This window comes from Stenella coeruleoalba, assembly GCF_951394435.1.
Source record: "Stenella coeruleoalba genome assembly, contig: scaffold_37, whole genome shotgun sequence".
NCBI classification, from domain to species: domain Eukaryota; kingdom Metazoa; phylum Chordata; class Mammalia; order Artiodactyla; family Delphinidae; genus Stenella; species Stenella coeruleoalba.
This window is the reverse complement of record NW_027645927.1, coordinates 122,159-149,903: the sequence shown is the minus strand read 5'-3', so window position 1 is coordinate 149,903 and position 27,745 is coordinate 122,159. Positions and strand designations below refer to the sequence as shown.

Genomic DNA, 27,745 nt, shown 5'->3' with positions numbered 1-27,745 from the left:
CTCATTTCAATCTCTGGTTTTATGCAGCACCCCAACTCACCTTTACCCTTAAGCAAGAATAAGTTGGTTTTCTAAATTTGAGACCCTGTTCTGTTCTGTAATTCAGTTCCTGTGTAGCCAAGTTTACATTCCGTGTATTACTGACATCTTATGATGTTTCTTTTTCTGTGTGACTTATTTCAGTTAGAATCATCATACCTGAATCCACTCATTGTGCTGCTAAGGGCCTGATGACACAGATTTCATTGCTGTGTGATATTGCTTTGTAAGTAAATACCACAACTTCTTTATCCATTTTTCACTTTCTGCGATGTTGAACTTGTACTGTAAACGAGGTTCTTGTAAACAGAGCCGTTCCAAACTTTGGGGTGGCTGTGTCTTTTTGATTTTAAATTCCCTAAGCTATAGGACCATAAGTGGAAGTGCACTAGGCTCTGTTGCTTTGTTTTTTAGATGTTTCAGGAAACACCATACACTTCTCCCGAGTGGTTGTTGGCAATTTACATCCCGCCCATCAGCATAACAAGGCTCCCAGTTCTCCATGGCCTGTCCTGCCTTTCTGGATTTTACACTTTTTTCAGATGGCCCTTTTGACCGGGGGGAAGTGAGACTTCATTGTAGTGCAGATTTCCTTTGCAAGCTTGCTTGGTTGGCCAAAAAGGGCGTATGCGTTTTTTCCTGAATATATTCAGGAAAAAACGCATACGCCCTTTTTGGCCAAGTGCATCATTGTGGACGTTCTGCCTCTTTTCCTATGCTTTCAATGCAATTCCAGTCTACCTCCTGAAATCGGTTTCCTGCAATTCTGCCCCGCTTTCAAGTCCTCTTGGCAGCCTTACTTCAGTCTATTTTTGGACGATAGCTGTCATTTATAACTCTGCAGGTTTGTGAATTACAGTGCCCCTGAGCTCCTTTCTTCAACTCGCTTTCTTTTGAGCTGGCCGCAACACCGCAGGATGGCTTCAGGCCCTAATCTGGTTCCGGCACGGCCCGCTGAGCCTTTGGTTATTTCCTCTTCCTGGTGGGAAATGAGAGTTAAATTTGCCCGTCCAGACACCTCCAGCTAGCCTCTCATTGGTTCTCGCTATTCCTGTTCATCTTCTGCAGAAATTGCAAACTGGGCCAAACAGGAGGTTAAAGGCGCTGACTCTCCAAGTGGGGAGAGTGTTAGTAAAGCATCTGGAATGTTGCACCCGAGTACCAGGGGAGGAAAACTGAGACATATTTGAACACGTCTCCCGTTCACATGGTTGATCATACTTGGGTTCCACATGCATGTTTTAGCTGAAGGAAGAATACCTAAAATCTGTGTAGTTGAAACCCGTGGAATTGGTACCATGCAATATGACTTCAAAGGTCTTCATTTGCTCACTGAACCTCTCCAATCCTATCACTGCTGCGTTTATGCCCCTGTACACATGCTTGATTCTCTTTCGGAGACATAGCAATCTATAGGTTTTAAGATACTTACTAGTCAGGTACATTCTTAGGCGTTTAATATGCGGTGTTGAGTCCACTTCGTTGAGCAAGGAGTAGCTCTTGTCTATTCCATATTTGGCTTAAGGAACTTTGTGCTCATTTCAATCTCTGGTTTTATGCAGCACCCCAACTCACCTTTCCCCTTAAGCAAGCATAAGTTGGTTTTCTAAATTTGAGACCCTGTTCTGTTCTGTAATTCAGTTCCTGTGTAGCCAAGTTTACATTCCGTGTATTACTGATATCTTATGATGTTCCTTTTTCTGTGTGACTTATTTCAGTTAGAATCACCATACCCGAATCCACTCATTATGCTGCTACGGGCCTGGTGACATAGATTTCATTGCTGAGTGATATTGCTTTGTACATGATTACCACAACTTCTTTATCCATTTTTCACTTTCTGTGATATTGAACTTGTACGGTAAACGAGGTTCTTGTAAACAGAGGCGTCCCAAACTTTGGGGTGGCTGTGTCTTTTTGATTTTAATTTCCCTAAGCTATAGGACCATAAGTGGAAGTGCACTAGGCTCTGTTGCTTTGTTTTTTAGATGTTTCAGGAAACACCATACACTTCTCCGGAGTGGCTGTTGGCAATTTACATCCCGCCCATCAGCATAACAAGGCTCCCAGTTCTCCATGTCTTGTCCTGCCTTTCTGGATTTTACACTTTTTTCAGATGGCCCTTTTGACCGGGGGGAAGTGAGACTTCATTGTAGTGCAGATTTCCTTTGCAAGCTTGCTTGGTTGGCCAAAAAGGGCGTATGCGTTTTTTCCTGAATATATTCAGGAAAAAACGCATACGCCCTTTTTGGCCAAGTGCATCATTGTGGACGTTCTGCCTCTTTTCCTATGCTTTCAATGCAATTCCAGTCTACCTCCTGAAATCGGTTTCCTGCAATTCTGCCCCGCTTTCAAGTCCTCTTGGCAGCCTTACTTCAGTCTATTTTTGGACGATAGCTGTCATTTATAACTCTGCAGGTTTGTGAATTACAGTGCCCCTGAGCTCCTTTCTTCAACTCGCTTTCTTTTGAGCTGGCCGCAACACCGCAGGATGGCTTCAGGCTCTAATCTGGTTCCGGTACGGCACGCTGAGCCTTTGGTTATTTCCTCTTCCTGGTGGGAAATGAGAGTTAAATTTGCCCGTCCAGACACCTCCAGCTAGACTCTCATTGGTTCTCGCTATTCCTGTTCATCTTCCGCAGAAATTGCAAACTGGGCCAAACAGGAGGTTAAAGGGACTGACTCTCCAAGTGGGGAGAGTGTTAGTAAAGCGTCTGGAATGTTGCACCCGAGTACCAGGGGAGGAAAACTGAGACATATTTGAACACGTCTCCCGATCACATGGTTGATCATACTCTGGGTTCCACATGCATGTTTTAGCTGAAGGAAGAATACCTAAAATCTGCGTAGTTGAAACCCATGGAATGGGTACCATGCAATATGACTTCAAAGGTCTTCATTTGCTCACTGAACCTCTCCAATCCTATCACTGCTGCGTTTATGCCCCTGTACACATGCTTGATTCTCTTTCGGAGACATAGCAATCTATAGGTTTTAAGATACTTACTAGTCAGGTACATTCTTAGGCGTTTAATATGCGGTGTTGAGTCCATTTCGTTGAGCAAGGAGTAGCTCTTGTCTATTCCATATTTGGCTTAAGGAACTTTGTGCTCATTTCAATCTCTGGTTTTATGCAGCACCCCAACTCACCTTTCCCCTTAAGCAAGCATAAGTTGGTTTTCTAAATTTGAGACCCTGTTCTGTTCTGTAATTCAGTTCCTGTGTAGCCAAGTTTACATTCCGTGTATTACTGATATCTTATGATGTTTCTTTTTCTGTGTGACTTATTTCAGTTAGAATCATCATACCTGAATCCACTCATTGTGCTGCTAAGGGCCTGATGACACAGATTTCATTGCTGAGTGATATTGCTTTGTAACTAAATACCACAACTTCTTTATCCATTTTTCACTTTCTGCAATGTTGAACTTGTACTGTAAACGAGGTTCTTGTAAACAGAGCCGTTCCAAACTTTGGGGTGGCTGTGTCTTTTCGATTTTAATTTCCCTAAGCTATAGGATCATAAGTGGAAGTGCCCTAGGTTCTGTTGCTTTGTTTTTTCGATGTTTCAGGAAACACCATACACTTCTCCCGAGTGGTTGTTGGCAATTTACATCCCGCCCATCAGCATAACAAGGCTCCCAGTTCTCCATGGCCTGTCCTGCCTTTCTGGATTTTACACTTTTTTCAGATGGCCCTTTTGACCGGGGGGAAGTGAGACTTCATTGTAGTGCAGATTTCCTTTGCAAGCTTGCTTGGTTGGCCAAAAAGGGCATATGCGTTTTTTCCTGAATATATTCAGGAAAAAAACGCATACGCCCTTTTTGGCCAAGTGCATCATTGTGGACGTTCTGCCTCTTTTCCTATGCTTTCAATGCAATTCCAGTCTACCTCCTGAAATCGGTTTCCTGCAATTCTGCCCCGCTTTCAAGTCTTCTTGGCAGCCTTACTTCAGTCTATTTTTGGACGATAGCTGTCATTTATAACTCTGCAGGTTTGTGAATTACAGTGCCCCTGAGCTCCTTTCTTCAACTCGCTTTCTTTTGAGCTGGCCGCAACACCACAGGATGGCTTCAGGCCCTAATCTGGTTCCGGCACGGCACGCTGAGCCTTTGGTTATTTCCTCTTCCTGGTGGGAAATGAGAGTTAAATTTGCCCGTCCAGACACCTCCAGCTAGCCTCTCATTGGTTCTCGCTATTCCTGTTCATCTTCCGCAGAAATTGCAAACTGGGCCAAACAGGAGGTTAAAGGGACTGACTCTCCAAGTGGGGAGAGTGTTAGTAAAGCGTCTGGAATGTTGCACCCGAGTACCAGGGGAGGAAAACTGAGACATATTTGAACACGTCTCCCGATCACATGGTTGATCATACTCTGGGTTCCACATGCATGTTTTAGCTGAAGGAAGAATACCTAAAATCTGCGTAGTTGAAACCCGTGGAATGGGTACCATGCAATATGACTTCAAAGGTCTTCATTTGCTCACTGAACCTCTCCAATCCTATCACTGCTGCGTTTATGCCCCTGTACACATGCTTGATTCTCTTTCGGAGACATAGCAATCTATAGGTTTTAAGATACTTACTAGTCAGGTACATTCTTAGGCGTTTAATATGCGGTGTTGAGTCCATTTCGTTGAGCAAGGAGTAGCTCTTGTCTATTCCATATTTGGCTTAAGGAACTTTGTGCTCATTTCAATCTCTGGTTTTATGCAGCACCCCAACTCACCTTTCCCCTTAAGCAAGCATAAGTCGGTTTTCGAAATTTCAGACCCTGTTCTGTTCTGTAATTCAGTTCCTGTGTAGCCAAGTTTACATTCCGTGTATTACTGATATCTTATGATGTTTCTTTTTCTGTGTGACTTATTTCAGTTAGAATCATCATACCTGAATCCACTCATTGTGCTGCTAAGGGCCTGATGACACAGATTTCATTGCTGAGTGATATTGCTTTGTAAGTAAATACCACAACTTCTTTATCCATTTTTCACTTTCTGCGATGTTGAACTTGTACTGTAAACGAGGTTCTTGTAAACAGAGGCGTCCCAAACTTTGGGGTGGCTGTGTCTTTTTGATTTTAATTTCCCTAAGCTATAGGACCATAAGTGGAAGTGCCCTAGGCTCTGTTGCTTTGTTTTTTAGATGTTTCAGGAAACACCATACACTTCTCCCAAGTGGTTGTTGGCAATTTACATCCCGGCCATCAGCATAACAAGGCTCCCAGTTCTCCATGGCCTGTCCTGCCTTTCTGGATTTTACACTTTTTTCAGATGGCCCTTTTGACCGGGGGTGGGGGGGAAGTGAGACTTCATTGTAGTGCAGATTTCCTTTGCAAGCTTGCTTGGTTGGCCAAAAAGGGCATATGCGTTTTTTCCTGAATATATTCAGGAAGAAACGCATACGCCCTTTTTGGCCAAGTGCATCATTGTGGACGTTCTGCCTCTTTTCCTATGCTTTCAATGCAATTCCAGTCTACCTCCTGAAATCGGTTTCCTGCAATTCTGCCCCGCTTTCAAGTCCTCTTGGCAGCCTTACTTCAGTCTATTTTTGGACGATAGCTGTCATTTATAACTCTGCAGGTTTGTGAATTACAGTGCCCCTGAGCTCCTTTCCTCAACTCGCTTTCTTGTGAGCTGGCCGCAACACCGCAAGATGGCTTCAGGCCCTAATCTGGTTCTGGCACGGCACCATGAGCCTTTGGTTAATTCCTCTTCCTGGTGGGAAATGAGAGTTAAATTTGCCCGTCCAGACACCTCCAGCTAGTCTCTCATTGGTTCTCGCTATTCCTGTTCATCTTCCGCAGAAATTGCAAACTGGGCCAAACAGGAGGTTAAAGACACTGACTCTCCAAGTCGGGAGAGTGTTAGTAAAGCGTCTGGAGTGTTGCACCCGAGTACCAGGGTACGAAAACTGAGACATATTTGAACACGTCTCCCGATCACATGGTTGATCATACTCTGGGTTCCACATGCATGTTTTAGCTGAAGGAAGAATACCTAAACCTGGGTAGTTGAAACCCGTGGAATGGGTACCATGCAATATGACTTCAAAGGGTCTTCATTTGCTCACCGAACCTCTCCAATCCTATCACTGCTGCGTTTATGCCCCTGTACACATGCTTGATTCTCTTTCGGAGACATAGCAATCCATAGGTTTTAAGATACTTACTAGTCAGGTACATTCTTAGGCGTTTAATATGCGGTGTTGAGTCCATTTCGTTGAGCAAGGAGTAGCTCTTGTCTATTCCATATTTGGCTTAAGGAACTTTATCTGTGCTCATTTCAATCTCTGGTTTTATGCAGCACCCCAACTCACCTTTCCCCTTAAGCAAGCATAAGTTGGTTTTCTAAATTTGAGACCCTGTCCTGTTCTGTAATTCAGTTCCTGTGTAGCCAAGTTTACATTCCGTGTATTACTGATATCTTATGATGTTTCTTTTTCTGTGTGACTTATTTCAGTGAGAATCATCATACCTGAATCCACTCATTGTGCTGCTAAGGGCCTGATGACACAGATTTCATTGCTGAGTGATATTGCTTTGTAAGTAAATACCACAACTTCTTTATCCATTTTTCACTTTCTGTGATGTTGAACTTGTACTGTAAACGAGGTTCTTGTAAACAGAGACGTCCCAAACTTTGGGGTGGCTGTGTCTTTTTGATTTTAATTTCCCTAAGCTATAGGACCATAAGTGGAAGTGCCCTAGGTTCTGTTGCTTTGTTTTTTAGATGTTTCAGGAAACACCATACACTTCTCCCCTGTGGTTGTTGGCAATTTACATCCCGCCCATCAGCATAACAAGGCTCCCAGTTCTCCATGGCCTGTCCTGCCTTTCTGGATTTTACACTTTTTTCAGATGGCCCTTTTGACCGGGGGGAAGTGAGACTTCATTGTAGTGCAGATTTCCTTTGCAAGCTTGCTTGGTTGGCCAAAAAGGGCGTATGCGTTTTTTCCTGAATATATTCAGGAAAAAACGCATACGCCCTTTTTGGCCAAGTGCATCATTGTGGACGTTCTGCCTCTTTTCCTATGCTTTCAATGCAATTCCAGTCTACCTCCTGAAATCGGTTTCCTGCAATTCTGCCCCGCTTTCAAGTCCTCTTGGCAGCCTTACTTCAGTCTATTTTTGGACGATAGCTGTCATTTATAACTCTGCAGGTTTGTGAACTACAGTGCCCCTGAGCTCCTTTCTTCAACTCGCCTTCTTTTGAGCTGGCCGCAACACCGCAGGATGGCTTCAGGCCCTAATCTGGTTCTGGCATGGCACGCTGAGCCTTTGGTTAATTCCTCTTCCTGGTAGGAAATGAGAGTTAAATTTGCCCGTCCAGACACCTCCAGCTAGTCTCCATTGGTTCTCGCTATTCCTGTTCATCTTCCGCAGAAATTGCAAACTGGGCCAAACAGGAGGTTAAAGGGACTGACTCTCCAAGTCGGGAGAGTGTTAGTAAAGCGTCTGGAATGTTGCACCCGAGTACCAGGGTACGAAAACTGAGACATATTTGAACACGTCTCCCGATCACATGGTTGATCATACTCTAGGTTCCACATGCATGTTTTAGCTGAAGGAAGAATACCTTAAACCTGGAGAGTTGAAACCCGTGGAATGGGTACCATGCAATATGACTTTAAAGGATCTTCATTTGCTCACCGAACCTCTCCAATCCTATCACTGCTGCGTTTATGCCCCTGTACACATGCTTGATTCTCTTTCAGAGACATAGCAATCCATAGGTTTTAAGATACTTACTAGTCAGGTACATTCTTAGGCGTTTAATATGCGGTGTTGAGTCCATTTCGTTGAGCAAGGAGTAGCTCTTGTCTATTCCATATTTGGCTTAACGAACTTTATCTGTGCTCATTTCAATCTCTGGTTTTATGCAGCACCCAAACTCACCTTTCCCCTTAAGCAAGCATAAGTTGTTTTTCTAAATTTGAGACCCTGTTCTGTTCTGTAATTCAGTTCCTGTGTAGCCAAGTTTACATTCCGTGTATTACTGATATCTTATGATGTTTCTTTTTCTGTGTGACTTATTTCAGTTAGAATCATCATACCTGAATCCACTCATTGTGCTGCTAAGGGCCTGATGACACAGATTTCATTGCTGAGTGATATTGCTTTGTAAGTAAATACCACAACTTCTTTATCCATTTTTCACTTTCTGCGGTGTTGAACTTGTACTGTAAACGAGGTTCTTGTAAACAGAGGCATCCCAAACTTTGGGGTGGCTGTGTCTTTTTGATTTTAATTTCCCTAAGCTATAGGACCATAAGTGGAAGTGCCCTAGGTTCTGTTGCTTTGTTTTTTTGATGTTTCAGGAAACACCATACACTTCTCCCGAGTGGTTGTTGGCAATTTACATCCCGCCCATCAGCATAACAAGGCTCCCAGTTCTCCATGGCCTGTCCTGCCTTTCTGGATTTTACACTTTTTTCAGATGGCCCTTTTGACCAGGGGGAAGTGAGACTTCATTGTAGTGCAGGTTTCCTTTGCAAGCTTGCTTGGTTGGCCAAAAAGGGCGTATGCGTTTTTTCCTGAATATATTCAGGAAAAAACGCATACGCCCTTTTTGGCCAAGTGCATCATTGTGGACGTTCTGCCTCTTTTCCTATGCTTTCAATGCAATTCCAGTCTACCTCCTGAAATCGGTTTCCTGCAATTCTGCCCCGCTTTCAAGTCCTCTTGGCAGCCTTACTTCAGTCTATTTTTGGACGATAGCTGTCATTTATAACTCTGCAGGTTTGTGAATTACAGTGCCCCTGAGCTCCTTTCTTCAACTCGCCTTCTTTTGAGCTGGCCGCAACACCGCAGGATGGCTTCAGGCCCTAATCTGGTTCTGGCATGGCACGCTGAGCCTTTGGTTAATTCCTCTTCCTGGTAGGAAATGAGAGTTAAATTTGCCCGTCCAGACACCTCCAGCTATTCTCCATTGGTTCTCGCTATTCCTGTTCATCTTCCGCAGAAATTGCAAACTGGACCAAACAGGAGGTTAAAGGGACTGACTCTCCAAGTCGGGAGAGTGTTAGTAAAGCGTCTGGAATGTTGCACCCGAGTACCAGGGTACGAAAACTGAGACATATTTGAACACGTCTCCCGATCACATGGTTGATCATACTCTAGGTTCCACATGCATGTTTTAGCTGAAGGAAGAATACCTTAAACCTGGGTAGTTGAAACCCGTGGAATGGGTACCATGCAATATGACTTCAAAGGGTCTTCATTTGCTCACCGAACCTCTCCAATCCTATCACTGCTGCGTTTATGCCCCTGTACACATGCTTGATTCTCTTTTGGAGACATAGCAATCCATAGGTTTTAAGATACTTACAAGTCAGGTACATTCTTAGGCGTTTAATATGCGGTGTTGAGTCCATTTCGTTGAGCAAGGAGTAGCTCTTGTCTATTCCATATTTGGCTTAAGGAACTTTATCTGTGCTCATTTCAATCTCTGGTTTTATGCAGCACCCCAACTCACCTTTACCCTTAAGCAAGCATAAGTTGGTTTTCTAAATTTGAGACCCTGTTCTGTTCTGTAATTCAGTTCCTGTGTAGCCAAGTTTACATTCCGTGTATTACTGATATCTTATGATGTTTCTTTTTCTGTGTGACTTATTTCAGTTAGAATCATCATACCTGAATCCACTCATTGTGCTGCTAAGGGCCTGATGACACAGATTTCATTGCTGAGTGATACTGCATTGTAAGTAAATACCACAAGTTCTTTATCCATTTTTCACTTTCTGCGATGTTGAACTTGTACTGTAAACGAGGTTCTTGTAAACAGAGGCGTCCCAAACTTTGGGGTGGCTGTGTCTTTTTGATTTTAATTTCCCTAAGCTATAGGACCATAAGTGGAAGTGCCCTAGGTTCTGTTGCTTTGTTTTTTAGATGTTTCAGGAAACACCATACACTTCTCCCGAGTGGTTGTTGGCAATTTACATCCCGCCCATCAGCATAACAAGGCTCCCAGTTCTCCATGGCCTGTCCTGCCTTTCTGGATTTTACACTTTTTTCAGATGGCCCTTTTGACCAGGGGGAAGTGAGACTTCATTGTAGTGCAGGTTTCCTTTGCAAGCTTGCTTGGTTGGCCAAAAAGGGCGTATGCGTTTTTTCCTGAATATATTCAGGAAAAAACGCATACGCCCTTTTTGGCCAAGTGCATCATTGTGGACGTTCTGCCTCTTTTCCTATGCTTTCAATGCAATTCCAGTCTACCTCCTGAAATCGGTTTCCTGCAATTCTGCCCCGCTTTCAAGTCCTCTTGGCAGCCTTACTTCAGTCTATTTTTGGACGATAGCTGTCATTTATAACTCTGCAGGTTTGTGAATTACAGTGCCCCTGAGCTCCTTTCTTCAACTCGCCTTCTTTTGAGCTGGCCGCAACACCGCAGGTTGGCTTCAGGCCCTAATCTGGTTCTGGCATGGCACGCTGAGCCTTTGGTTAATTCCTCTTCCTGGTAGGAAATGAGAGTTAAATTTGCCCGTCCAGACACCTCCAGCTAGTCTCCATTGGTTCTCGCTATTCCTGTTCATCTTCCGCAGAAATTGCAAACTGGGCCAAACAGGAGGTTAAAGGGACTGACTCTCCAAGTCGGGAGAGTGTTAGTAAAGCGTCTGGAATGTTGCACCCGAGTACCAGGGTACGAAAACTGAGACATATTTGAACACGTCTCCCGATCACATGGTTGATCATACTCTAGGTTCCACATGCATGTTTTAGCTGAAGGAAGAATACCTTAAACCTGGAGAGTTGAGACCCGTGTAATGGGTACCATGCAATATGACTTCAAAGGGTCTTCATTTGCTCACCGAACCTCTCCAATCCTATCACTGCTGCGTTTATGCCCCTGTACACATGCTTGATTCTCTTTCGGAGACATAGCAATCCATAGGTTTTAAGATACTTACTAGTCAGGTACATTCTTAGGCGTTTAATATGCGGTGTTGAGTCCATTTCGTTGAGCAAGGAGTAGCTCTTGTCTATTCCATATTTGACTTAAGGAACTTTATCTGTGCTCATTTCAATCTCTGGTTTTATGCAGCACCCCAACTCACCTTTACCCTTAAGCAAGCATAAGATGGTTTTCTAAATTTGAGACCCTGTTCTGTTCTGTAATTCAGTTCCTGTGTAGCCAAGTTTCCATTCCGTGTATTACTGATATATTATGATGTTTCTTTTTCTGTGTGACTTATTTCAGTTAGAATCATCATACCTGAATCCACTCATTGTGCTGCTAAGGGCCTGATGACACAGATTTCATTGCTGAGTGATATTGCTTTGTAACTAAATACCACAACTTCTTTATCCATTTTTCACTTTCTGTGATATTGAACTTGTACAGTAAACGAGGTTCTTGTAAACAGAGGCGTCCCAAACTTTGGGGTGGCTGTGTCTTTTTGATTTTAATTTCCCTAAGCTATAGGACCATAAGTGGCAGTGCCCTAGGCTCTGTTGCTTTGTTTTTTAGATGTTTCAGGAAACACCATACACTTCTCCCGAGTGTCTGTTGGCAGTTTACATCCCACCCATCAGCATAACAAGGCTCCCAGTTCTCCATGGCCTGTCCTGCCTTTCTGGATTTTACACTTTTTTCAGATGGCCCTTTTGACCGGGGGGAAGTGAGACTTCATTGTAGTGCAGATTTCCTTTGCAAGCTTGCTTGGTGGCCAAAAAGGGCGTATGCGTTTTTTCCTGAATATATTCAGGAAAAAACGCATACGCCCTTTTTGGCCAAGTGCATCATTGTGGACGTTCTGCCTCTTTTCCTATGCTTTCAATGCAATTCCAGTCTACCTCCTGAAATCGGTTTCCTGCAATTCTGCCCCGCTTTCAAGTCCTCTTGGCATCCTTACTTCAGTCTATTTTTGGACGATAGCTGTCATTTATAACTCTGCAGGTTTGTGAATTACAGTGCCCCTGAGCTCCTTTCTTCAACTCGCTTTCTTTTGAGCTGGCCGCAACACCGCAGGGTGGCTTCAGGCCCTAATCTGGTTCCGGCCCGGCATGCTGAGCCTTTGGTTAATTCCTCTTCCTGGTGGGAAATGAGAGTTAAATTTGCCCGTCCAGACACCTCCAGCTAGCCTCTCATTGGTTCTCGCTATTCCTGTTCATCTTCCGCAGAAATTGCAAACTGGGCCAAACAGGAGGTTAAAGGGACTAACTCTCCAAGTGGGGAGAGTGTTAGTAAAGCGTCTGGAATGTTGCACCCGAGTACCAGGGGAGGAAAACTGAGACATATTTGAACACGTCTCCCGATCACATGGTTGATCATACTCTAGGTTCCACATGCATGTTTTAGCTGAAGGAAGAATACCTTAAACCTGGGTAGTTGAAACCCGTGGAATGGGTACCATGCAATATGACTTCAAAGGGTCTTCATTTGCTCACCGAACCTCTCCAATCCTATCACTGCTGCGTTTATGCCCCTGTACACATGCTTGATTCTCTTTCGGAGACATAGCAATCCATAGGTTTTAAGATACTTACTAGTCAGGTACATTCTTAGGCGTTTAATATGGGGTGTTGAGTCCATTTCGTTGAGCAAGGAGTAGCTCTTGTCTATTCCATATTTGGCTTAAGGAACTTTATCTGTGCTCATTTCAATCTCTGGTTTTATGCAGCACCCCAACTCACCTTTACCCTTAAGCAAGCATAAGTTGTTTTTCTAAATTTGAGTCCCTGTTCTCTTCTGTAATTCAGTTCCTGTGTAGCCAAGTTTACATTCCATGTATTACTGATATCTTATGATGTTTCTTTTTCTGTGTGACTTATTTCAGTTAGAATCATCATACCTGAATCCACTCATTGTGCTGCTAAGGGCCTGATGACACAGATTTCATTGCTGAGTGATATTGCTTTGTTAGTAAATACCACAACTTCTTTATCCATTTTTCACTTTCTGCGATGTTGAACTTGTACTGTAAATGAGGTTCTTGTAAACAGAGCCGTCCCAAACTTTGGGGTGGCTGTGTCTTTTTGATTTTAATTTCCCTAAGCTATAGGACCATAAGTGGCAGTGCCCTAGGCTCTGTTGCTTTGTTTTTTAGATGTTTCAGGAAACACCATACACTTCTCCGGAGTGTCTGTTGGCAATTTACATCCCGCCCATCAGCATAACAAGGCTCCCAGTTCTCCATGGCCTGTCCTGCCTTTCTGTATTTTACACTTTATTCAGATGGCCCTTTTGACTGGGGGGAAGTGAGACTTCATTGTAGTGCAGATTTCCTTTGCAAGCTTGCTTGGTTGGCCAAAAAGGGCGTATGCGTTTTTTCCTGAATATATTCAGGAAAAAACGCATACACCCTTTTCGACCAAGTGCATCATTGTGGACGTTCGGCCTCTTTTCCTATGCTTTCAATGCAATTCCAGTCTACCTCCTGAAATCGGTTTCCTGCAATTCTGCCCCGCTTTCAAGTCCTCTTGGCAGCCTTACTTCAGTGTATTTTTGGACGATAGCTGTCATTTATAACTCTGCAGGTTTGTGAATTACAGTGCCCCTGAGCTCCTTTCTTCAACTAGCTTTCTTGCGACCTGGCCGCAACACCGCAGGATGGCTTCAGGCCCTAATCTGGTTCTGGTACGGCACGCTGAGCCTTTGGTTAATTCCTCGTCCTGGTGGGAAATGAGAGTTAAATTTGCCCGTCCAGACACCTCCAGCTAGCCTCTCATTGGTTCTCGCTATTCCTGTTCATCTTCCGCAGAAATTGCAAACTGGGCCAAACAGGAGGTTAAAGGGACTGACTCTCCAAGTGGGGAGAGTGTTAGTAAAGCATCTGGAATGTTGCACCCGAGTACCAGGGGAGGAAAACTGAGACATATTTGAACACGTCTACCATTCACATGGTTGATCATACTTGGGTTCCACATGCATGTTTTAGCTGAAGGAAGAATACCTTAAACCTGGGTAGTTGAAACCCGTGGAATGGGTACCATGCAATATGACTTCAAAGGGTCTTCATTTGCTCACCGAACCTATCCAATCCTATCACTGCTGCGTTTATGCCCCTGTACACATGCTTGATTCTCTTTTGGAGACATAGCAATCCATAGGTTTTAAGATACTTACTAGTCAGGTACATTCTTAGGCGTTTAATATGGGGTGTTGAGTCCATTTCGTTGAGCAAGGAGTAGCTCTTGTCTATTCCATATTTGGCTTAAGGAACTTTATCTGTGCTCATTTCAATCTCTGGTTTTATGCAGCACCCCAACTCACCTTTACCCTTAAGCAAGAATAAGTTGGTTTTCTAAATTTGAGACCCTGTTCTGTTCTGTAATTCAGTTCCTGTGTAACCAAGTTTACCTTCCGTGTATTACTGATATCTTATGATGTTTCTTTTTCTGTGTGACTTATTTCAGTTAGAATCATCATACCTGAATCCACTCATTGTGCTGCTAAGGGCCTGATGACACAGATTTCATTGCTGAGTGATATTGCTTTGTAAGTGAATACCACAACTTCTTTATCCATTTTTCACTTTCTGCGATGTTGAACTTGTACTGTAAACGAGGTTCTTGTAAACAGAGGCGTCCCAAACTTTGGGGTGGCTGTGTCTTTTTGATTTTAATTTCCCTAAGCTATAGGACCATAAGTGGAAGTGCCCTAGGCTCTGTTGCTTTGTTTTTTAGATGTTTCAGGAAACACCATACACTTCTCCCGAGTGTCTGTTGGCAATTTACATCCCGCCCATCAGCATAACAAGGCTCCCAGTTCTCAATGGCCTGTCCTGCCTTTCTGGATTTTACACTTTTTTCAGATGGCCCTTTTGACCGGGGGGAAGTGAGACTTCATTGTAGTGCAGATTTCCTTTGCAAGCTTGCTTGGTTGGCCAAAAAGGGCGTATGCGTTTTTTCCTGAATATATTCAGGAAAAAACGCATACGCCCTTTTTGGCCAAGTGCATCATTGTGGACGTTCTGCCTCTTTTCCTATGCTTTCAATGCAATTCCAGTCTACCTCCTGAAATCGGTTTCCTGCAATTCTGCCCCGCTTTCAAGTCCTCTTGGCATCCTTACTTCAGTCTATTTTTGGACGATAGCTGTCATTTATAACTCTGCAGGTTTGTGAATTACAGTGCCCCTGAGCTCCTTTCTTCAACTCGCTTTCTTGTGACCTGGCCGCAACACCGCAGGATGGCTTCAGGCCCTAATCTGGTTCCGGCCCGGCATGCTGAGCCTTTGGTTAATTCCTCTTCCTGGTGGGAAATGAGAGTTAAATTTGCCCGTCCAGACACCTCCAGCTAGCCTCTCATTGGTTCTCGCTATTCCTGTTCATCTTCCGCAGAAATTGCAAACTGGGCCAAACAGGAGGTTAAAGGGACTGACTCTCCAAGTGGGGAGAGTGTTAGTAAAGCGTCTGGAATGTTGCACCCGAGTACCAGGGGAGGAAAACTGAGACATATTTGAACACGTCTCCCATTCACATGGTTGATCATACTTGGGTTCCACATGCATGTTTTAGCTGAAGGAAGAATACCTTAAACCTGGAGAGTTGAGACCCGTGTAATGGGTACCATGCAATATGACTTCAAAGGGTCTTCATTTGCTCACCGAACCTCTCCAATCCTATCACTGCTGCGTTTATGCCCCTGTACACATGCTTGATTCTCTTTCGGAGACATAGCAATCCATAGGTTTTACGATACTTACTAGTCAGGTACATTCTTAGGCGTTTAATATGCGGTGTTGAGTCCATTTCGTTGAGCAAGGAGTAGCTCTTGTCTATTCCATATTTGACTTAAGGAACTTTATCTGTGCTCATTTCAATCTCTGGTTTTATGCAGCACCCCAACTCACCTTTACCCTTAAGCAAGCATAAGATGGTTTTCTAAATTTGAGACCCTGTTCTGTTCTGTAATTCAGTTCCTGTGTAGCCAAGTTTACATTCCGTGTATTAGTGATATCTTATGATGTTTCTTTTTCTGTGTGACTTATTTCAGTTAGAATCATCATACCTGAATCCACTCATTGTGATGCTAAGGGCCTGATGACATAGATTTCATTGCTGAGTGATATTGCTTTGTAAGTAAATACCACAACTTCTTTATCCATTTTTCACTTTCTGCAATGTTGAACTTGTACTGTAAACGAGGTTCTTGTAAACAGAGTCGTCCCAAACTTTGGGGTGGCTGTGTCTTTTTGATTTTAATTTCCCTAAGCTATAGGACCATAAGTGGCAGTGCCCTAGGCTCTGTTGCTTTGTTTTTTAGATGTTTCAGGAAACACCATACACTTCTCCCGAGTGTCTGTTGGCAGTTTACATCCCACCCATCAGCATAACAAGGCTCCCAGTTCTCCATGGCCTGTCCTGCCTTTCTGGATTTTACACTTTTTTCAGATGGCCCTTTTGACCGGGGGGAAGTGAGACTTCATTGTAGTGCAGATTTCCTTTGCAAGCTTGCTTGGTTGGCCAAAAAGGGCGTATGCGTTTTTTCCTGAATATATTCAGGAAAAAACGCATACGCCCTTTTTGGCCAAGTGCATCATTGTGGACGTTCTGCCTCTTTTCCTATGCTTTCAATGCAATTCCAGTCTACCTCCTGAAATCGGTTTCCTGCAATTCTGCCCCGCTTTCAAGTCCTCTTGGCATCCTTACTTCAGTCTATTTTTGGACGATAGCTGTCATTTATAACTCTGCAGGTTTGTGAATTACAGTGCCCCTGAGCTCCTTTCTTCAACTCGCTTTCTTTTGAGCTGGCCGCAACACCGCAGGGTGGCTTCAGGCCCTAATCTGGTTCCGGCCCGGCATGCTGAGCCTTTGGTTAATTCCTCTTCCTGGTGGGAAATGAGAGTTAAATTTGCCCGTCCAGACACCTCCAGCTAGCCTCTCATTGGTTCTCGCTATTCCTGTTCATCTTCCGCAGAAATTGCAAACTGGGCCAAACAGGAGGTTAAAGGGACTAACTCTCCAAGTGGGGAGAGTGTTAGTAAAGCGTCTGGAATGTTGCACCCGAGTACCAGGGGAGGAAAACTGAGACATATTTGAACACGTCTCCCGATCACATGGTTGATCATACTCTAGGTTCCACATGCATGTTTTAGCTGAAGGAAGAATACCTTAAACCTGGGTAGTTGAAACCCGTGGAATGGGTACCATGCAATATGACTTCAAAGGGTCTTCATTTGCTCACCGAACCTCTCCAATCCTATCACTGCTGCGTTTATGCCCCTGTACACATGCTTGATTCTCTTTCGGAGACATAGCAATCCATAGGTTTTAAGATACTTACAAGTCAGGTACATTCTTAGGCGTTTAATATGCGGTGTTGAGTCCATTTCATTGAGCAAGGAGTAGCTCTTGTCTATTCCATATTTGGCTTAAGGAACTTTATCTGTGCTCATTTCAATCTCTGGTTTTATGCAGCACCCCAACTCACCTTTACCCTTAAGCAAGCATAAGTTGTTTTTCTAAATTTGAGTCCCTGTTCTCTTCTGTAATTCAGTTCCTGTGTAGCCAAGTTTACATTCCATGTATTACTGATATCTTATGATGTTTCTTTTTCTGTGTGACTTATTTCAGTTAGAATCATCATACCTGAATCCACTCATTGTGCTGCTAAGGGCCTGATGACACAGATTTCATTGCTGAGTGATATTGCTTTGTTAGTAAATACCACAACTTCTTTATCCATTTTTCACTTTCTGCGATGTTGAACTTGTACTGTAAATGAGGTTCTTGTAAACAGAGCCGTCCCAAACTTTGGGGTGGCTGTGTCTTTTTGATTTTAATTTCCCTAAGCTATAGGACCATAAGTGGCAGTGCCCTAGGCTCTGTTGCTTTGTTTTTTAGATGTTTCAGGAAACACCATACACTTCTCCGGAGTGTCTGTTGGCAATTTACATCCCGCCCATCAGCATAACAAGGCTCCCAGTTCTCCATGGCCTGTCCTGCCTTTCTGTATTTTACACTTTATTCAGATGGCCCTTTTGACTGGGGGGAAGTGAGACTTCATTGTAGTGCAGATTTCCTTTGCAAGCTTGCTTGGTTGGCCAAAAAGGGCGTATGCGTTTTTTCCTGAATATATTCAGGAAAAAACGCATACACCCTTTTCGACCAAGTGCATCATTGTGGACGTTCGGCCTCTTTTCCTATGCTTTCAATGCAATTCCAGTCTACCTCCTGAAATCGGTTTCCTGCAATTCTGCCCCGCTTTCAAGTCCTCTTGGCAGCCTTACTTCAGTGTATTTTTGGACGATAGCTGTCATTTATAACTCTGCAGGTTTGTGAATTACAGTGCCCCTGAGCTCCTTTCTTCAACTAGCTTTCTTGTGACCTGGCCGCAACACCGCAGGATGGCTTCAGGCCCTAATCTGGTTCCGGTACGGCACGCTGAGCCTTTGGTTAATTCCTCGTCCTGGTGGGAAATGAGAGTTAAATTTGCCCGTCCAGACACCTCCAGCTAGCCTCTCATTGGTTCTCGCTATTCCTGTTCATCTTCCGCAGAAATTGCAAACTGGGCCAAACAGGAGGTTAAAGGGACTGACTCTCCAAGTGGGGAGAGTGTTAGTAAAGCGTCTGGAATGTTGCACCCGAGTACCAGGGGAGGAAAACTGAGACATATTTGAACACGTCTACCATTCACATGGTTGATCATACTTGGGTTCCACATGCATGTTTTAGCTGAAGGAAGAATACCTTAAACCTGTGTAGTTGAAACCCGTGGAATGGGTACCATGCAATATGACTTCAAAGGGTCTTCATTTGCTCACCGAACCTATCCAATCCTATCACTGCTGCGTTTATGCCCCTGTACACATGCTTGATTCTCTTTTGGAGACATAGCAATCCATAGGTTTTAAGATACTTACTAGTCAGGTACATTCTTAGGCGTTTAATATGGGGTGTTGAGTCCATTTCGTTGAGCAAGGAGTAGCTCTTGTCTATTCCATATTTGGCTTAAGGAACTTTATCTGTGCTCATTTCAATCTCTGGTTTTATGCAGCACCCCAACTCACCTTTCCCCTTAAGCAAGCATAAGTCGGTTTTCGAAATTTGAGACCCTGTTCTGTTCTGTAATTCAGTTCCTGTGTAGCCAAGTTTACATTCCGTGTATTACTGATATCTTATGATGTTTCTTTTTCTGTGTGACTTATTTCAGTTAGAATCATCATACCTGAATCCACTCATTGTGCTGCTAAGGGCCTGATGACACAGATTTCATTGCTGAGTGATATTGCTTTGTAAGTAAATACCACAACTTCTTTATCCATTTTTCACTTTCTGCGATGTTGAACTTGTACTGTAAACGAGGTTCTTGTAAACAGAGGCGTCCCAAACTTTGGGGTGGCTGTGTCTTTTTGATTTTAATTTCCCTAAGCTATAGGACCATAAGTGGAAGTGCCCTAGGCTCTGTTGCTTTGTTTTTTAGATGTTTCAGGAAACACCATACACTTCTCCCAAGTGGTTGTTGGCAATTTACATCCCGGCCATCAGCATAACAAGGCTCCCAGTTCTCCATGGCCTGTCCTGCCTTTCTGGATTTTACACTTTTTTCAGATGGCCCTTTTGACCGGGGGTGGGGGGGAAGTGAGACTTCATTGTAGTGCAGATTTCCTTTGCAAGCTTGCTTGGTTGGCCAAAAAGGGCGTATGCGTTTTTTCCTGAATATATTCAGGAAGAAACGCATACGCCCTTTTTGGCCAAGTGCATCATTGTGGACGTTCTGCCTCTTTTCCTATGCTTTCAATGCAATTCCAGTCTACCTCCTGAAATCGGTTTCCTGCAATTCTGCCCCGCTTTCAAGTCCTCTTGGCAGCCTTACTTCAGTCTATTTTTGGACGATAGCTGTCATTTATAACTCTGCAGGTTTGTGAATTACAGTGCCCCTGAGCTCCTTTCTTCAACTCGCTTTCTTGTGAGCTGGCCGCAACACCGCAAGATGGCTTCAGGCCCTAATCTGGTTCTGGCACGGCACCATGAGCCTTTGGTTAATTCCTCTTCCTGGTGGGAAATGAGAGTTAAATTTGCCCGTCCAGACACCTCCAGCTAGTCTCTCATTGGTTCTCGCTATTCCTGTTCATCTTCCGCAGAAATTGCAAACTGGGCCAAACAGGAGGTTAAAGACACTGACTCTCCAAGTCGGGAGAGTGTTAGTAAAGCGTCTGGAGTGTTGCACCCGAGTACCAGGGTACGAAAACTGAGACATATTTGAACACGTCTCCCGATCACATGGTTGATCATACTCTGGGTTCCACATGCATGTTTTAGCTGAAGGAAGAATACCTAAAACCTGGGTAGTTGAAACCCGTGGAATGGGTACCATGCAATATGACTTCAAAGGGTCTTCATTTGCTCACCGAACCTCTCCAATCCTATCACTGCTGCGTTTATGCCCCTGTACACATGCTTGATTCTCTTTCGGAGACATAGCAATCCATAGGTTTTAAGATACTTACTAGTCAGGTACATTCTTAGGCGTTTAATATGCGGTGTTGAGTCCATTTCGTTGAGCAAGGAGTAGCTCTTGTCTATTCCATATTTGGCTTAAGGAACTTTATCTGTGCTCATTTCAATCTCTGGTTTTATGCAGCACCCCAACTCACCTTTCCCCTTAAGCAAGCATAAGTTGGTTTTCTAAATTTGAGACCCTGTCCTGTTCTGTAATTCAGTTCCTGTGTAGCCAAGTTTACATTCCGTGTATTACTGATATCTTATGATGTTTCTTTTTCTGTGTGACTTATTTCAGTGAGAATCATCATACCTGAATCCACTCATTGTGCTGCTAAGGGCCTGATGACACAGATTTCATTGCTGAGTGATATTGCTTTGTAAGTAAATACCACAACTTCTTTATCCATTTTTCACTTTCTGTGATGTTGAACTTGTACTGTAAACGAGGTTCTTGTAAACAGAGACGTCCCAAACTTTGGGGTGGCTGTGTCTTTTTGATTTTAATTTCCCTAAGCTATAGGACCATAAGTGGAAGTGCCCTAGGTTCTGTTGCTTTGTTTTTTAGATGTTTCAGGAAACACCATACACTTCTCCCCTGTGGTTGTTGGCAATTTACATCCCGCCCATCAGCATAACAAGGCTCCCAGTTCTCCATGGCCTGTCCTGCCTTTCTGGATTTTACACTTTTTTCAGATGGCCCTTTTGACCGGGGGGAAGTGAGACTTCATTGTAGTGCAGATTTCCTTTGCAAGCTTGCTTGGTTGGCCAAAAAGGGCGTATGCGTTTTTTCCTGAATATATTCAGGAAAAAACGCATACGCCCTTTTTGGCCAAGTGCATCATTGTGGACGTTCTGCCTCTTTTCCTATGCTTTCAATGCAATTCCAGTCTACCTCCTGAAATCGGTTTCCTGCAATTCTGCCCCGCTTTCAAGTCCTCTTGGCAGCCTTACTTCAGTCTATTTTTGGACGATAGCTGTCATTTATAACTCTGCAGGTTTGTGAACTACAGTGCCCCTGAGCTCCTTTCTTCAACTCGCCTTCTTTTGAGCTGGCCGCAACACCGCAGGATGGCTTCAGGCCCTAATCTGGTTCTGGCATGGCACGCTGAGCCTTTGGTTAATTCCTCTTCCTGGTAGGAAATGAGAGTTAAATTTGCCCGTCCAGACACCTCCAGCTAGTCTCCATTGGTTCTCGCTATTCCTGTTCATCTTCCGCAGAAATTGCAAACTGGGCCAAACAGGAGGTTAAAGGGACTGACTCTCCAAGTCGGGAGAGTGTTAGTAAAGCGTCTGGAATGTTGCACCCGAGTACCAGGGTACGAAAACTGAGACATATTTGAACACGTCTCCCGATCACATGGTTGATCATACTCTAGGTTCCACATGCATGTTTTAGCTGAAGGAAGAATACCTTAAACCTGGAGAGTTGAAACCCGTGGAATGGGTACCATGCAATATGACTTTAAAGGATCTTCATTTGCTCACCGAACCTCTCCAATCCTATCACTGCTGCGTTTATGCCCCTGTACACATGCTTGATTCTCTTTCAGAGACATAGCAATCCATAGGTTTTAAGATACTTACTAGTCAGGTACATTCTTAGGCGTTTAATATGCGGTGTTGAGTCCATTTCGTTGAGCAAGGAGTAGCTCTTGTCTATTCCATATTTGGCTTAACGAACTTTATCTGTGCTCATTTCAATCTCTGGTTTTATGCAGCACCCAAACTCACCTTTCCCCTTAAGCAAGCATAAGTTGTTTTTCTAAATTTGAGACCCTGTTCTGTTCTGTAATTCAGTTCCTGTGTAGCCAAGTTTACATTCCGTGTATTACTGATATCTTATGATGTTTCTTTTTCTGTGTGACTTATTTCAGTTAGAATCATCATACCTGAATCCACTCATTGTGCTGCTAAGGGCCTGATGACACAGATTTCATTGCTGAGTGATATTGCTTTGTAAGTAAATACCACAACTTCTTTATCCATTTTTCACTTTCTGCGGTGTTGAACTTGTACTGTAAACGAGGTTCTTGTAAACAGAGGCATCCCAAACTTTGGGGTGGCTGTGTCTTTTTGATTTTAATTTCCCTAAGCTATAGGACCATAAGTGGAAGTGCCCTAGGTTCTGTTGCTTTGTTTTTTTGATGTTTCAGGAAACACCATACACTTCTCCCGAGTGGTTGTTGGCAATTTACATCCCGCCCATCAGCATAACAAGGCTCCCAGTTCTCCATGGCCTGTCCTGCCTTTCTGGATTTTACACTTTTTTCAGATGGCCCTTTTGACCAGGGGGAAGTGAGACTTCATTGTAGTGCAGGTTTCCTTTGCAAGCTTGCTTGGTTGGCCAAAAAGGGCGTATGCGTTTTTTCCTGAATATATTCAGGAAAAAACGCATACGCCCTTTTTGGCCAAGTGCATCATTGTGGACGTTCTGCCTCTTTTCCTATGCTTTCAATGCAATTCCAGTCTACCTCCTGAAATCGGTTTCCTGCAATTCTGCCCCGCTTTCAAGTCCTCTTGGCAGCCTTACTTCAGTCTATTTTTGGACGATAGCTGTCATTTATAACTCTGCAGGTTTGTGAATTACAGTGCCCCTGAGCTCCTTTCTTCAACTCGCCTTCTTTTGAGCTGGCCGCAACACCGCAGGATGGCTTCAGGCCCTAATCTGGTTCTGGCATGGCACGCTGAGCCTTTGGTTAATTCCTCTTCCTGGTAGGAAATGAGAGTTAAATTTGCCCGTCCAGACACCTCCAGCTAGTCTCCATTGGTTCTCGCTATTCCTGTTCATCTTCCGCAGAAATTGCAAACTGGACCAAACAGGAGGTTAAAGGGACTGACTCTCCAAGTCGGGAGAGTGTTAGTAAAGCGTCTGGAATGTTGCACCCGAGTACCAGGGTACGAAAACTGAGACATATTTGAACACGTCTCCCGATCACATGGTTGATCATACTCTAGGTTCCACATGCATGTTTTAGCTGAAGGAAGAATACCTTAAACCTGGGTAGTTGAAACCCGTGGAATGGGTACCATGCAATATGACTTCAAAGGGTCTTCATTTGCTCACCGAACCTCTCCAATCCTATCACTGCTGCGTTTATGCCCCTGTACACATGCTTGATTCTCTTTTGGAGACATAGCAATCCATAGGTTTTAAGATACTTACAAGTCAGGTACATTCTTAGGCGTTTAATATGCGGTGTTGAGTCCATTTCGTTGAGCAAGGAGTAGCTCTTGTCTATTCCATATTTGGCTTAAGGAACTTTATCTGTGCTCATTTCAATCTCTGGTTTTATGCAGCACCCCAACTCACCTTTACCCTTAAGCAAGCATAAGTTGGTTTTCTAAATTTGAGACCCTGTTCTGTTCTGTAATTCAGTTCCTGTGTAGCCAAGTTTACATTCCGTGTATTACTGATATCTTATGATGTTTCTTTTTCTGTGTGACTTATTTCAGTTAGAATCATCATACCTGAATCCACTCATTGTGCTGCTAAGGGCCTGATGACACAGATTTCATTGCTGAGTGATACTGCATTGTAAGTAAATACCACAAGTTCTTTATCCATTTTTCACTTTCTGCGATGTTGAACTTGTACTGTAAACGAGGTTCTTGTAAACAGAGGCGTCCCAAACTTTGGGGTGGCTGTGTCTTTTTGATTTTAATTTCCCTAAGCTATAGGACCATAAGTGGAAGTGCCCTAGGTTCTGTTGCTTTGTTTTTTAGATGTTTCAGGAAACACCATACACTTCTCCCGAGTGGTTGTTGGCAATTTACATCCCGCCCATCAGCATAACAAGGCTCCCAGTTCTCCATGGCCTGTCCTGCCTTTCTGGATTTTACACTTTTTTCAGATGGCCCTTTTGACCAGGGGGAAGTGAGACTTCATTGTAGTGCAGGTTTCCTTTGCAAGCTTGCTTGGTTGGCCAAAAAGGGCGTATGCGTTTTTTCCTGAATATATTCAGGAAAAAACGCATACGCCCTTTTTGGCCAAGTGCATCATTGTGGACGTTCTGCCTCTTTTCCTATGCTTTCAATGCAATTCCAGTCTACCTCCTGAAATCGGTTTCCTGCAATTCTGCCCCGCTTTCAAGTCCTCTTGGCAGCCTTACTTCAGTCTATTTTTGGACGATAGCTGTCATTTATAACTCTGCAGGTTTGTGAATTACAGTGCCCCTGAGCTCCTTTCTTCAACTCGCCTTCTTTTGAGCTGGCCGCAACACCGCAGGTTGGCTTCAGGCCCTAATCTGGTTCTGGCATGGCACGCTGAGCCTTTGGTTAATTCCTCTTCCTGGTAGGAAATGAGAGTTAAATTTGCCCGTCCAGACACCTCCAGCTAGTCTCCATTGGTTCTCGCTATTCCTGTTCATCTTCCGCAGAAATTGCAAACTGGGCCAAACGGGAGGTTAAAGGGACTGACTCTCCAAGTCGGGAGAGTGTTAGTAAAGCGTCTGGAATGTTGCACCCGAGTACCAGGGTACGAAAACTGAGACATATTTGAACACGTCTCCCGATCACATGGTTGATCATACTCTAGGTTCCACATGCATGTTTTAGCTGAAGGAAGAATACCTTAAACCTGGGTAGTTGAAACCTGTGGAATGGGTACCATGCAATATGACTTCAAAGGGTCTTCATTTGCTCACCGAACCTCTCCAATCCTATCACTGCTGCGTTTATGCCCCTGTACACATGCTTGATTCTCTTTTGGAGACATAGCAATCCATAGGTTTTAAGATACTTACAAGTCAGGTACATTCTTAGGCGTTTAATATGCGGTGTTGAGTCCATTTCGTTGAGCAAGGAGTAGCTCTTGTCTATTCCATATTTGGCTTAAGGAACTTTATCTGTGCTCATTTCAATCTCTGGTTTTATGCAGCACCCCAACTCACCTTTACCCTTAAGCAAGCATAAGTTGGTTTTCTAAATTTGAGACCCTGTTCTGTTCTGTAATTCAGTTCCTGTGTAGCCAAGTTTACATTCCGTGTATTACTGATATCTTATGATGTTTCTTTTTCTGTGTGACTTATTTCAGTTAGAATCATCATACCTGAATCCACTCATTGTGCTGCTAAGGGCCTGATGACACAGATTTCATTGCTGAGTGATACTGCATTGTAAGTAAATACCACAAGTTCTTTATCCATTTTTCACTTTCTGCGATGTTGAACTTGTACTGTAAACGAGGTTCTTGTAAACAGAGGCGTCCCAAACTTTGGGGTGGCTGTGTCTTTTTGATTTTAATTTCCCTAAGCTATAGGACCATAAGTGGAAGTGCCCTAGGTTCTGTTGCTTTGTTTTTTAGATGTTTCAGGAAACACCATACACTTCTCCCGAGTGGTTGTTGGCAATTTACATCCCGCCCATCAGCATAACAAGGCTCCCAGTTCTCCATGGCCTGTCCTGCCTTTCTGGATTTTACACTTTTTTCAGATGGCCCTTTTGACCGGGGGGAAGTGAGACTTCATTGTAGTGCAGATTTCCTTTGCAAGCTTGCTTGGTTGGCCAAAAAGGGCGTATGCGTTTTTTCCTGAATATATTCAGGAAAAAACGCATACGCCCTTTTTGGCCAAGTGCATCATTGTGGACGTTCTGCCTCTTTTCCTATGCTTTCAATGCAATTCCAGTCTACCTCCTGAAATCGGTTTCCTGCAATTCTGCCCCGCTTTCAAGTCCTCTTGGCAGCCTTACTTCAGTCTATTTTTGGACGATAGCTGTCATTTATAACTCTGCAGGTTTGTGAATTACAGTGCCCCTGAGCTCCTTTCTTCAACTCGCTTTCTTTTGAGCTGGCCGCAACACCGCAGGATGGCTTCAGGCCCTAATCTGGTTCTGGCATGGCACGCTGAGCCTTTGGTTAATTCCTCTTCCTGGTAGGAAATGAGAGTTAAATTTGCCCGTCCAGACACCTCCAGCTAGTCTCCATTGGTTCTCGCTATTCCTGTTCATCTTCCGCAGAAATTGCAAACTGGACCAAACAGGAGGTTAAAGGGACTGACTCTCCAAGTCGGGAGAGTGTTAATAAAGCGTCTGGAATGTTGCACCCGAGTACCAGGGGAGGAAAACTGAGACCTATTTGAACATGTCTCCCGTTCACATGGTTGATCATACTTGGGTTCCACATGCATGTTTTAGCTGAAGGAAGAATACCTTAAACCTGGAGAGTTGAGACCCGTGGAATGGGTCCCATGCAATATGACTTCAAAGGGTCTTCATTTGCTCACCGAACCTCTCCAATCCTATCACTGCTGCGTTTATGCCCCTGTACACACGCTTGATTCTCTTTTGGAGACATAGCAATCCATAGGTTTTAAGATACTTACTAGTCAGGTACATTCTTAGGCGTTTAATATGGGGTGTTGAGTCCATTTCGTTGAGCAAGGAGTAGCTCTTGTCTATTCCATATTTGGCTTAAGGAACTTTATCTGTGCTCATTTCAATCTCTGGTTTTATGCAGCACCCCAACTCACCTTTCCCCTTAAGCAAGTATAAGTTGCTTTTCTAAATTTGAGACCCTGTTCTGTTTTGGAATTCAGTTCCTGTGTAGCCAAGTTTACATTCTGTGTATTAGTGATATCTTATGATGTTTCTTTTTCTGTGTGACTTATTTCAGTTAGAATCATCATACCTGAATCCACTCATTATGCTGCTACGGGCCTGATGACATAGATTTCATTGCTGAGTGATATTGCATTGTACGTAAGTACCACAAGTTCTTTATCCATTTTTCACTTTCTGTGATATTGAACTTGTACGGTAAACAAGTTTCTTGTAAACAGAGGCGTCCCAAACTTTGGGGTGGCTGTTTCTTTTTGATTTTAATTTCCCTAAGCTATAGGACCATAAGTGGAAGTGCCCTAGGTTCTGTTGCTTTGTTTTTTAGATGTTTCAGGAAACACCATACACTTCTCCCGAGTGGTTGTTGGCAATTTACATCCCGCCCATCAGCATAACAAGGCTCCCAGTTCTCCATGGCCTGTCCTGCCTTTCTGGATTTTACACTTTTTTCAGATGGCCCTTTTGACCGGGGGGAAGTGAGACTTCATTGTAGTGCAGATTTCCTTTGCAAGCTTGCTTGGTTGGCCAAAAAGGGCGTATGCGTTTTTTCCTGAATATATTCAGGAAAAAACGCATACGCCCTTTTTGGCCAAGTGCATCATTGTGGACGTTCTGCCTCTTTTCCTATGCTTTCAATGCAATTCCAGTCTACCTCCTGAAATCGGTTTCCTGCAATTCTGCCCCGCTTTCAAGTCCTCTTGGCAGCCTTACTTCAGTCTATTTTTGGACGATAGCTGTCATTTATGACTCTGCAGGTTTGTGAATTACAGT

The 27,745-nt window shown here is 43.8% G+C and overlaps 1 long non-coding RNA gene across 1 annotated transcript in view; it reads left to right on the top strand.

Moving 5' to 3' along the window:
* Positions 1-27,114, top strand: part of LOC307181462 — a 58,474-nt gene extending 31,360 nt beyond the window's left edge. Inside the window, exon 3 of the long non-coding RNA XR_013826829.1 lies at positions 27,034-27,114. This is a non-coding gene — a long non-coding RNA (uncharacterized lncRNA). The remainder of the gene's footprint in view (positions 1-27,033) is intronic.
* Positions 27,115-27,745: the final 631 nt, after the last annotated feature.